This window comes from Lactuca serriola, chromosome 6 (genome assembly GCF_051521515.1).
Source record: "Lactuca serriola cultivar US96UC23 chromosome 6, Lser_US96UC23_V15, whole genome shotgun sequence".
Classification (NCBI taxonomy): Eukaryota; Viridiplantae; Streptophyta; class Magnoliopsida; order Asterales; family Asteraceae; genus Lactuca; species Lactuca serriola.
Window position 1 is genome coordinate 130,722,181 of NC_136413.1, and position 12,520 is coordinate 130,734,700.

Below are 12,520 nucleotides of genomic sequence, written 5' to 3' on the forward strand. Positions count from 1 at the left end.
TTGAAGAAGGAGTAAGGACGTGTAAGTGAAGAGTAGATCCAGAAGTTGAGCTTAATTTCTGGTTCATCTGAGATATAAAGCTCCTACTTTGCTTATAGTATGTCTAGATCTAGTTTGAGGAGGTTTTCTCCATATTTTGGTCCAAGAATGTTGGTCTTTGGGACTTGGACGTGCCATGGGGGCAAACCTTTTAGATCTAGGGTCTATAGGGGACTTCATGGCATAAAGGTGCCAAATTTATGGCCATGAAAGTCCTATGCAACTTGTGGACCATCTTTTTGACATTTTGAGCCAAGTAGTCTATGCATGCAAGTAAAGTTAGGAACTTTACGTGACCAAATTGTCCCTAGAGTCCAGATCTATGATCCTATGGCTTATCTTGAAGTTTTGATGGTTTTTGAAGTTAGAACTAAGCCATTTTGAGCTAAGGCTAGGGCTCATTTCTTCTAGGATGGGTCTTAATGGGTAAAGTCAAAAACTTTTCCCTCCTAGAGGAGTATTCGACTCAGATGTGGAGTATGGGACTTAGATTCGAAGAATAATGGCTTAATACATTAAGAAAGCCTATCATACTGAAGAACTCGACGAGTTCATAGATGAACTCGACAAATTGGGTCGAAATGCCCCGATTCTGTAAAAGGGAGGGCTCGGCAAGTTCAAGGACGGACTCAACGAGCTGTGTGGGAAAGTCCCGATTCTTTGGATGGGAGGAACTCGATGAATTTGTGAAACAACTCGACAAGTTGGATTGCGATTTTAGGGTTTCACGATTTATGGAACTCGGCGAGTTAATTGGCCAACTCGGTGAGTTGAGTCAACCCAGAATGTTGACTTTGACCAGGGTGTTGACCTTGACTTGGATTTTGACCAAAATTGACCCTTAAGGGGTTATGAGTATGAAAGGGGTAATTAAAGGAAATCTTTTATGTGTAGGAGTTGAGTGGGGTTGATTTTAGAGTTGAGGACAGTTCAACGACTTTATAGCATTTGAGGTGTGTTTGTTGGATTAATGTCTAAGTCCATAACTATAATTGGTAAGACTTGACCCGACCCGGCATGGTCCATTTGGGTTGCATACCATCATGCACTTGGATAGACTATAATGAGAGAAATAAGACACTTATGGTTATTAATATATTATAAGTTCTAGTATATTAATAATAAGAATAATAAGATTATTTAATTAGTATTGATCAAGAATTAATCTAGGATTAATTAAGTGATCAAAAGAAGACTAATTAAATATATGGGTTGATTGTGTAAATCATCCATACTTGTATAGTGGGCTAATGCTCCATGGATAATCAAGTTGGGCTAAAACCCATAGGATGGTCCATGGATGCTCCATGGTGTATTTGTACCCATGGATCATGGAAATGAAAGGCCATGTCAATTAGGGTTTACATGGTGTAATCCTAACTATATAAGCATCTTATTCTTGACCAAAATCGGCCACTAGAGTGAGAGGAAGAAAGGGCTAGCCGATTTCATGAGTTGTAGAATTCTCTCAAGTTATTCCAAGTGTTTTGGTGATTGTGATTCCATTTGAGGCTTCCACACTATTGGGGCTAGGCACTCAAGCTTCATGAAGACTTTCTACATCAAAGAGATATGTATTCTATCTTGTTACATTCATTGTTTTGTATGCTAGATTAGGATAATACCTTGGAAGTTCTTATTTGCATGTATAATAGAGAAAACATAGATCCAAGGTATTTAGGGTTGCATGTACACTTAGGAGTGTTAGAATGCTCAAAACCCAACAGTGGTATCATAGCCTAGGCTTGTTTTCTTGTTATACTTGCAAAAGGAGCTGAAAAAACGAGTTCGGATGCTGTCTGCCCAGCAGACTCGCCGAGTCCATGAATGGACTCGCCGAGTCCAAGGCAAAAAGCATCCAACTCGCCGAGTTGGTTCGTACACTCGATGAGTTGGACCCCCAGACAGCATAAATTCGACTTTTTTGGCTAGAAATGGACTAGGAACATTACCCTAAGTTGTTTTTGAACTTATAAACTTGTTTTTGATGTGGTAATGTTCATGCTAATCCATTTACAAAGATAATTGTCAATAGATTCATGTTTTGTATTAGTTTAAGGTTTAGACTAATTACATGAAAAAGTTTGATTTGAATTATCTTGTTGTTATGAGTTGCTTAGATTAATAGAAAAGTTAAGTGAAATTATTGTTTTCAATCCAAATTAATCTAAGAGTTGATTCTAAAATGTGTTTGTGTAACTTGTCCTCAAGTTATATGAAAAGTCACATTTAAGTTTCATAAAACTCATAAAAGTTGGCAATGGTTACAAAATGAAGACTCTTGTGTCATTGAATAATTTTTATGACTCCATAACTTGTCCTCAAGTTATGGAAGTTCAAGAGTCACTTCATTAAAGAAAAATATGTAACCATAATTAAATCCATAAGTTATAAAATAAAGAAAAGTTAGTTCTTTTATTAGTTTAAAGTCTTCCATAACTTGTCCTCAAGTTATGGAACTTGAAGAGTTTTTGGATTAAAACTACTTTAAACACATAAGTTATGGAATTAATTAGTTTTGAATAGTTTCAAAACTTGCCCTCAAGTTTTGGAATTTGAAAAGTTTTCCTTATGAATACTTTAATTCCAAGTTAGCCCTTAGAATTTTAAAAGTTAAAATTCAACCCTTATACTTTATAATATTATAAGTTAATAATATATATATATATATATATATATATATATATATATATATATATATATATATGTATGTATAAGAGTAAAGTCAGTCTTACCGCTAGTACGCCTCATTCACGAAGTCGGTCTATAAGGTGGGTATAAGGTTGCTGCCTATAAAATGGCAACTTAATGGGTGTCCACTCTCACCCACCGCTTGCTTGACCGGTGGAGGGTCGTTAGCCGAACGGGTTTGACAAGACTATAATTCTCCTTCATTAAAAGTATTAATGATAATACTAAGTAACTAAACTCTTAATAATACCCAATCTTAGTTACTTAGGAAAAATGTGAATAAGGTGCTAACCCATGAAATTACACTTTACACTTTGTCTAAGTCGTTAGTGGAGCGTGTGTGGTTAACCGGCACACTAACTCGTATTTAACAAGGTAGGCAAAGGGTAACTTAATGTTTATCATAGTATCGGTGGAGCGTGTGTGGTTAACCGGCACATCGATTGAGGGGTAATTTATTAAGGGTACCAAGTGATTTGCATGGTTACTTCACACCTTGTTTTGTGATCCTCGGCATCCCAGTCACAAAACCTGAAGGGCACACTCGAGATTGAAACATGCCTTTGAACAGTTCAATGAATCTCAAAGATCTAGGAGTTTCAAAACCAATTAAAACCTAATAATACATTTCGTTTATCTTGGTGGAAATTGGTGAATCGTCATTCATCTACCTTCAAATAGTTTATAGCTTGGATTACGGCATACCTCTTCTAAGTTATAAAATAGTTTGTTGGGTCCTAGCCTTAATATTTCATATTGGGTGTCATATTAAGGACTTTAAATCAACTATCTTGAATATCTCCCAAAAAGTTGTCTGGTTTAGGCACCTATGATCTTCCCAAATCTCTTGAAACAAGGTTTCCTAATGAAGATGATGTCCCATGGATATCATACTTCTTTCTCCTCCTCCAACTAATCTCCCTAACCCACAAGTTCTTGAAAAGTTTAAGGTCACTCAAGCCCTATTGGCAAGGCAAGGTCTAGGTGTGATCACATCTTGGAGATGTAGTCACATATTGACAAGCCGGGAGAGTTGGGTGTCAAAGTCTTGAGAAAGTTGGTGGTTCAATCACTTTCTAAGTCACATAGTGAGTTCCTTTGGGACACCTATGAAACAGACTATGACAAGACCCTTAATGATCTTATCTAAGGTCAACTTCCTTAAAACTTGATGGACATTGACAATAGTGACACAGGAAATCCAGAAAAGCATTCTCTTCCCAATGGAAAGGGATCGGCCATAGTCAACTCGGTTGACCAAATGGTAAAGAGAAAAGCTAAGTCTGTGATAGTCCCGTGTACCATTATCAAAGGGTCCATATGTTTATGTTGCCAAAGGAAGGGGCATTGGTTGCGAAGCTGCCAAATTTACCTAAGGATGTTAAAGTCAATAAGTTTGACTCTACTTCAGGTAAATTCCACTATCTAACTCTGTTAAGTTTCTATTCTGAGATTCTTGATACATGATGTGACTGGGTCACATGGTGATGTTTTAAGAATCAAAGAACAAGTGGAGAAACTTAAAGAAAGAATATGTTGAATCTGATCGCATAGATGGATTTCTATCGCATAGTTTGAAAAACTCGGATTCTTGAGCTACTTCTTAGGAGTTATGAGATATTGCTTAGGAATAGGTAACAACAAGTTTTCATATGGATTGTAAGGATAAGTTTTCCGCAAAGTTTAAAATAAAAGAAATTTTTTTATTTTATTTATTTTAAAATATCCTTACAATGGCATTTGAGGAAAAATTGTTGCTTATGTGATTCCATTAAGAGCAAGAGTGGAAATATGAAGTTGATTCTTTCATTTGTGGTAATGTCTATATTTACCAAATAAGGAAAGATTCTCATCACCCAAGTTTCATTTGGACCGGAACTTGGAATCATGCAAGTTGTATAGCATGATGAATGAGAACTTTCAAGTATTGGAAAATTAAGACTAATTACTCGATCACATGGATGTGTGAGTCAAGTAATGGACTAAGGGATCGAGTACATAGTCTTGTGCACTGATTAAGTCCACCACAAAAGATTGATAAGACTATTCGTCATAGTTTACTAAAGCTTAGTAAATATGATTATACTTACAAGCTTAAGTGTAACTCTGAGACATTGGAAAAGGTCCCAATGTATGGCAGAGCGAATAAGAAGAATCAACTTAGGCAGAAGGATAAAAGTTTCTCAAATCTGAAAAGATGGGAGAGTACTTTAGTATCAGTTTTGTGATCATCTTAATGATTAAGAAACCATAGCACAGTTAGTTCTCTAAGGAAATCTTAGTGCATTCTTATGACTAAGAAGAGGGATCTTGAATTGTTGAAATGGTTAAATCAAGAAGATGAGTCATACTTCGTTCCAATACAAGTCTTAGAGTCATACTCCAAGATTGTAACTTGAGTGACATGTCTTAAAGAAGGTTTAAAACACTTGTCAAATGTAAGAGTAAAAGTTTTCTACTCTTGTACATTTGAAATTGGTAAGTTGTGATGTTTTGGATAAAAACAAAGACCAACTTAGGCCAAATGTTTGAAGTGTTTGTCTTGATTAGAATCCGCACTATCTCTTGGATGTTTGACAAGGGAGTCTTATAGGTCAAGAGGACAGTGGGAGTCTTAAAGGTCTTGAAAGTCTCAAGAACTAATCAAGAATAAAACCTGAAGTTCTTCACTAGCACACGACTTGAGGTTTACAATCTATCGTGCCGACATATTCTGTGCCCATTCCAGTAAGTTGGCTATGCATATGAGTTCTTAGAGTTCTCAATTTGTTGCACAACAACTTGGAAGCAATGGTAGGCCCTTGAGCTGCCAGGTGGCAAGAAATTAAGATTGAGTTCAGTCCATATGAGTTTGGGTTTGTCATTATCCTTGTCTTGTGACTATGATTTTGACCATTCACATGGATAAGAACACATACACCAGTAAATCTAAGTGTCATAAGGTTTCTCTCCGATTCATGAAAATGATGGTGAGGAAACACTTTCACTAAGTAGATTTTATCTAGATAGCAATTGTGATATTTGCATTCTCAAAGTCGTTAGTGGAGCGTGTGTGGTTTACCGACACACTAACCTGGACTTGTGAGAAATGGCAAAAAAAGGTCTAACCATTATGATTACGGCATACCTCTTCATAATTGTTTAGACACACAAGTGTGCTATCTAAGGGAAGGTGTATGACTTTGATAAAGTCTTATCAAAACAATCTAGTATCAGAAATCTGAACTTTGGTAAGAAAGTCAATGAAGTATTGATTTCTAGAAGTCCAGCTGATTTCTGGGTACATGTCAAAGCTAGTGGGAGCATAAGTGTTATGCTAATAATCATCATGTTAGTGGGAGCATGATAATTATGATAAGTATTGCAAGTTAGCAATGTAATTATAGAAAACAAAAGTTTCAATTGGGAAAAAGTTGTTTTGCTATAATTAAGGTAGAGGAAATTATGCTTCATCTCAAATCTATAAGCTTAGATCGTGAGGTTTTAATCATTTAGTCAAGGATATATATGAATTTCATGTTGGAATGGCTCAACATAAGGAAATTCTGTATACGGGTCCATTATTTGCGTTCTAAAATTCGATTATGATTACGGCATCCCTTTTCATAATCTGAATTATGAGAACTTAGCAAATTGAAATGGACATATTATAGCAAAAGACTGGTTTAGTCTTTATGTGAGACATCATGAATCGTGTCCCATATGCTTCGGATATAGGATCGATTACATGTGCTATAATCATCCGTTCTAAAATTTTCCAAATGCCTAGGGCATTAAGAAGGGAAGAGGTTTAGAACTGGATATGACTAAAAGGATTAAACAATTGTCGAGGACAATCTAAGGTTTACCAAAGATTGGTTACTCAAGGACAATTGGAAGTATAGTGATAATTCTGGAAGGACCATATTGACATAATCTGTAAGGAGGCAACTCTTGTTCAGAAGTGATAGTCAAAATGGAATCTGGAAATGTTTCAAAGTTAGAATTTTCAATCTATGTAAGATTAAGGAAAATTAATGCAAGAAGAATATTTCCAAGGAGTTGATCTCCTTTGGAATACTCTGTAATGATTGTTGCCAAGTCTTTGTGAGTTTGTGCATAATCGTACAAGAGTATCAATGCATATAAGTTTAGAATCTAACAGATTTCAGTAAATGGCATGAATTTGGAATTCTTGCATTTGCAGTAAGGATTTGGGAGTGTGAAAAGAGTACCATTGAAGTTATGTTCAATTGATCTAGTTCACAAAGTAAAGATCATAGACAAACATAGTATGCATACTTGGTGTATGGCATGACTAGTGTTTAAGAAAACATAGTGTACATGCTTGGAGCATGGGACAATTATTGTTTTAAATTCAAGAATAAAGTTGATAGCTGAAACAGTATACAATGAATAATGTGTAATCATATGGTGATAAATAAAAGGTGTTTTATTTATGTTCAAAGAGTTGATACCATATTGGATTCAATTATTATTGTGTTTCACTTTGCATGTTTTGACTTCCCGAATAAACTAGGTTATTCTTCCGGAATGACTAAGTTATTCAAATCATCCACAGTCGGTCATATGTTGGAAGTAGATATGAATTAAGACTGTCATGGGTTGGCTTGTAGAGGTCTAAGGTGTTGGACAAAGGGCTACAACACTCATGAGTGCTCATAAGTTCTGAGTATTGGATTCAACCCGCGCTCATTGGAATCACTTCATGGATTTTATCACGAGTGATCATGAGACGATAATATCTTATATTCTTCAAACCTAGAGATATGAGTTGTTACTATGAGTTGGTTGTACATTGATTGCACGAAAATGCATACGGTAACTCGGTGTTATAAAACGTGCCTTTGTGTATGATTCAACAAGTAGTAGAACAAGCCATATGAGTTGAAGTTTATCCATTCCTTTTACCTTCGGGATAAAAGCGATATCTGTGGGCCCCTCGATGATTTGATGATGACAAATGGAAGTGCTCGGCCGGGCCAGGACTGATTTGATTTGTTCAATTAGTCAGTCGTCATAAATCGGAAATCGGGAAACAACAAATGGACAGAGAGAATGATTATAATCCATGTCTCAGTCCATATGATATCTAGAATGGAGGAATATATGATCCCTTATCTAATGGACAAGTCACTGCCAAAGGTCAGAGTTCATCTACAAGGTCAGAGTTAGACAGAAGCTTTTGAGAGCTACGATTGTCGGTTGGTTCCTGAAGTCATACGCAATAATAGTTTTAGACTTATCCAAGTGGGAGACTGTTGGATTAATGTCTAAGTCCATAACTATAATTGGTAAGACTTGACCCGACCCGGCATGGTCCATTTGGGTTGCATACCATCATGCACTTGGATAGACTATAATGAGAGAAATAAGACACTTATGGTTATTAATATATTATAAGTTCTAGTATATTAATAATAAGAATAATAAGATTATTTAATTAGTATTGATCAAGAATTAATCTAGGATTAATTAAGTGATCAAAAGAAGACTAATTAAATATATGGGTTGATTGTGTAAATCATCCATACTTGTATAGTGGGCTAATGCTCCATGGATAATCAAGTTGGGCTAAAACCCATAGGATGGTCCATGGATGCTCCATGGTGTATTTGTACCCATGGATCATGGAAATGAAAGGCCATGTCAATTAGGGTTTACATGGTGTAATCCTAACTATATAAGCATCTTATTCTTGACCAAAATCGGCCACTAGAGTGAGAGGAAGAAAGGGCTAGCCGATTTCATGAGTTGTAGAATTCTCTCAAGTTATTCCAAGTGTTTTGGTGATTGTGATTCCATTTGAGGCTTCCATACTATTGGGGCTAGGCACTCAAGCTTCATGAAGACTTTCTACATCAAAGAGGTATGTATTCTATCTTGTTACATTCATTGTTTTGTATGCTAGATTAGGATAATACCTTGGAAGTTCTTATTTGCATGTATAATAGAGAAAACATAGATCCAAGGTATTTAGGGTTGCATGTACACTTAGGAGTGTTAGAATGCTCAAAACCCAACAGTGTTACCTTCTAGTAGAAGTGGGTCGAAGGCACCAATTTCAGCCCACTAGTAGTTTATTACAGTTGAGATGATTGTATCTGTGATAATTTTCTGGTATGCCACTATCTTTTATGCTTTATGTGCTAGTGTGTTATGTTATTATGTGATAGTGGTAGGCGGGGTGGGATAGACCTTGTAACCGGTCGAAAGGACCGAAGGGGTGGGTCAACACCTATATATGCTAGGCAGTATGTGACTTATGTGTTTATGTACTCAGATGATATGTGGTAGTGATAAGGGGGTGAAATAGTCCCCGTTGCCGGTTGAAAGAGACCGAAGGGGTAGGCCAACACCCAGATATGCTAGGTAGTTAGCAGTTGGAAGAGACCGAAAGGGTAGGCCAACACCCTAATATACTAGGTGGTTACCGGTTGAAAGAGACCGGAGGGGTATGCCAGCATCTCTATATGCTAGGCGGTTACCAGTTGAAAGAGACCGAAGGGTAGGCCAGCACCCGGATATGCTAGGCAGTATGTTATTGTATGGTATGTTGTATGATGGGGGAACTCATTAAGCTTTGTGCTTACGATTTTCAGGTACTTCTTCTTTGAAGGGAAAGGAAGCGGCATGATTGTAGTGCATCATACCAGGATTTCTGCACATGAGAACCTTGGGAGTTATACTCTGATGTTGCTTTATCATGACATGTTTTGATTATTTATACATTGGTTTTGATATGTGTTGATACTATGGATGTTTTGAGACAAATGATTTTATAGTTGTTAAATTAAAAATGAAATTTTTGGTCTTAAATTTTGGGATGTTACAATTTTCAAAAAAAAAAAAAAATGAAAATGCACACTGTTATATTTGTGTAATATTTGTGTAGACTGTAAAAAAAAAACATGAAAGTGCAATGATATATTTGGGTATATTTTCAAAATACATTGTCAAAATAAGGAAAAAAAATTAAAAGTACAACTTAGTAGGTTTAATTTTGAAAGTATGATGTTATAACTAGTTATTATATCAAAATGCGTTAATAGGAAAAAAGTTTGAAATTTTCAATGTTTTAATAAGTACAAAGATGGAAATATAATGCTATATTTATAAAGGTAAAAGCAACATGTTTAAATTTTCAAATTATAATGTCTTTATAGGAATAATATTTTAATGGTTTTTAGTTTTTGAAAGTATAAAACTTTAATAGGTTCAATTTCAAAGTATATTGTCTAAATGTGTTGCTCTTAGATGACATACAAAATACAACTTGAGCATTTGATGCCAACTTATCAAACATTTTTCATGTATATTAAGTAATCAACAAACCAAAGTTTGGTTTTGTACCTTATCAGAGGTGAGTGACTTGGTATACTTTTTCACTTTCCTTCTTGGGGTTTCTTCTTGGTTTTTCTGTGCAACATTGTTAGCTTATTCTTGTGGTTTCCACATTTAGGTTCTAAGAAAAACCAAAAGAATACCTTTTAGACTCATAAATGTTTTTTTTATTTGCTTTATCTTTAAATAGAAATTTTGAAACTGATACCTTTACATTCTTATCTACTGCTTGAGCACCACTAATTATGCTCGAAAAGTTTTGATCAAAATCGTCAAAATCTCATCAAAGCCAAATGAAGAATGAAGAAATATGACACTAAATTACAAGAGTGGAGGGATAAAAACCATATAATGGGGACAAATTATCTGAACGTGGGGATTTCCTAAGCAGGTATAAGATTAAATGCCCAACATTTTAATCTAAACCATTTTATAACTGGCGAAAACATGAATCTTTCAGTCAGTGGATAATTTGATGAACAAACTCACAAAATCCATTTTTCTATAAGGAAACAAACTTAAACTTTGAAATGTTTCATGATTTTTTAAAGCTATAGATCACAGACTTTACAAATGAATACCTTAGATAAAACAATAAAGAACACAAAGAACTAAATTATACTATAAATCAAACGACTTTTATTAACTACAAAGCAAAATAGCTGAATTTTGTAGGGCATAATCAAAAAAAAAAAAATAGAGTAATGAGATAAATTATTTTGATGGGTTACTAAACCCTAATTCAGAGAGGAATTATCCCAAAAAAACATACGAAGTACCATATTTCAAAGAGATTCAATAGAAGTCTCATTAAAAAAAATGTATATTATATATTATAAAGTAGTTGATACTTTGAACATACACATGCTGATTTTCCTGTGTCACTGTATAAAGAGCATCAAAGGCTTTGTCGAAGTTCTTGGGGAGGAGTCGACGGGAGTGCCACAAACCTACCAATCTTAAGCTATGTATCCATCTGGCAACTAACCCATAATCCTATCACACTTCTGTTCATTAGAAAACCCCCAAACTAGAAATTGATCAGAATTGGATTTGGAATTTTAGGTATTTACCTTGTAGAAAATGAGGCCTCCTGATTTGTTGATGATGTAAAGATTGTAAATTGCATCCCTACTTTGTTGTAGCAAATTGAGCAAAACTTCACAGATTCAGGCTCGGGCTCAGTAGAAGCCTCGTTTTTTTGTAGAACAAACAAAATTCGGGTGCAAGATGCAGATGATGATGACAAATTAGAGAAATCAATGTTCAAAAACAATAACCAAACATTAACTGAGCAAAGGAGTTACATACAAACCCGAAACTATATATGTATGTTCTATAATTTGACACGATTCAATTTTAAATATAATAACTGGTATTAAGTTTGAGTTTAAGCGCATTTGAACATTTTAAATTTATAATAAAACTTCATTTTACGACTTATATATAGTGAGTTTGTATAAGTTACAAAAATCAGCATTTTAAATTTTATAATTGAGTATTTCAAAATTTATTGTTATTAATGTTTTCATAAAACCAGTTTTTATTTTAAAATATAGATTTATTACATCTTATATCCACATTATAAATTTTGAAAACCAAACTCCATGTGATGTTTATTTCGTTCAAAATCATTTTATCATATGAAAAATTAATTTATCAACCACACATAATAATTTCATAAAATAAACAACACAAGCATGCATAAAACGTATGTGCATAAACATAACCAACTAGTGATATTTTTGTGAGCCAACACAAAAGATGTCAAGTCCATTCCTTAAGGGACCAGAAAAATTCTAGTAATGTTGTTGTATAAGCTCTCACTTGAGAAAACACCCATTACTTGCAAAAGATTGAAAAAACTTCTTGAAGATAATAATTTAGCAACTATCGCGAAAAGTCCAACGACCCTTATGGAACAACTTTAGTGACAGTTTACAGAAACAATCACTAATTTCTCTGCAAAATTATTAACTTTGAAAATTGCCATTTTGTCTTCAAAAATGGCTCCATCTTCATTTCTTGTTACATTTTATATAAATAAATTATTTCCAAAAAACTAATCTATTACTTATAAAAATCAACGAAGAAAGCTAATAGATTTAATTTATTACATACCATATGAATAAATAAATAATTACAACCATTTTTATAACAAACACAACAACACAATGGTTATGGGCTAGTCTATGCACATCATACATATAAACATACATATAAAACAAACTTTTTTTTTTCTAAGACAATTTTAAATGATAAAATATGCATGAAACTTTTAGCCCATTAAAAATAACAATTATAAAGTTGTCATAGAAAATATGTATGAACTCATTTTCTTACAAAAACAAGTTATCCATATTTTTCAAAAATTAAGATTTCCAAAAATCATAAAATCTAACCAAACTTGCAAGGTGACTCTAATACCAATTGCTGGGTTTTATTC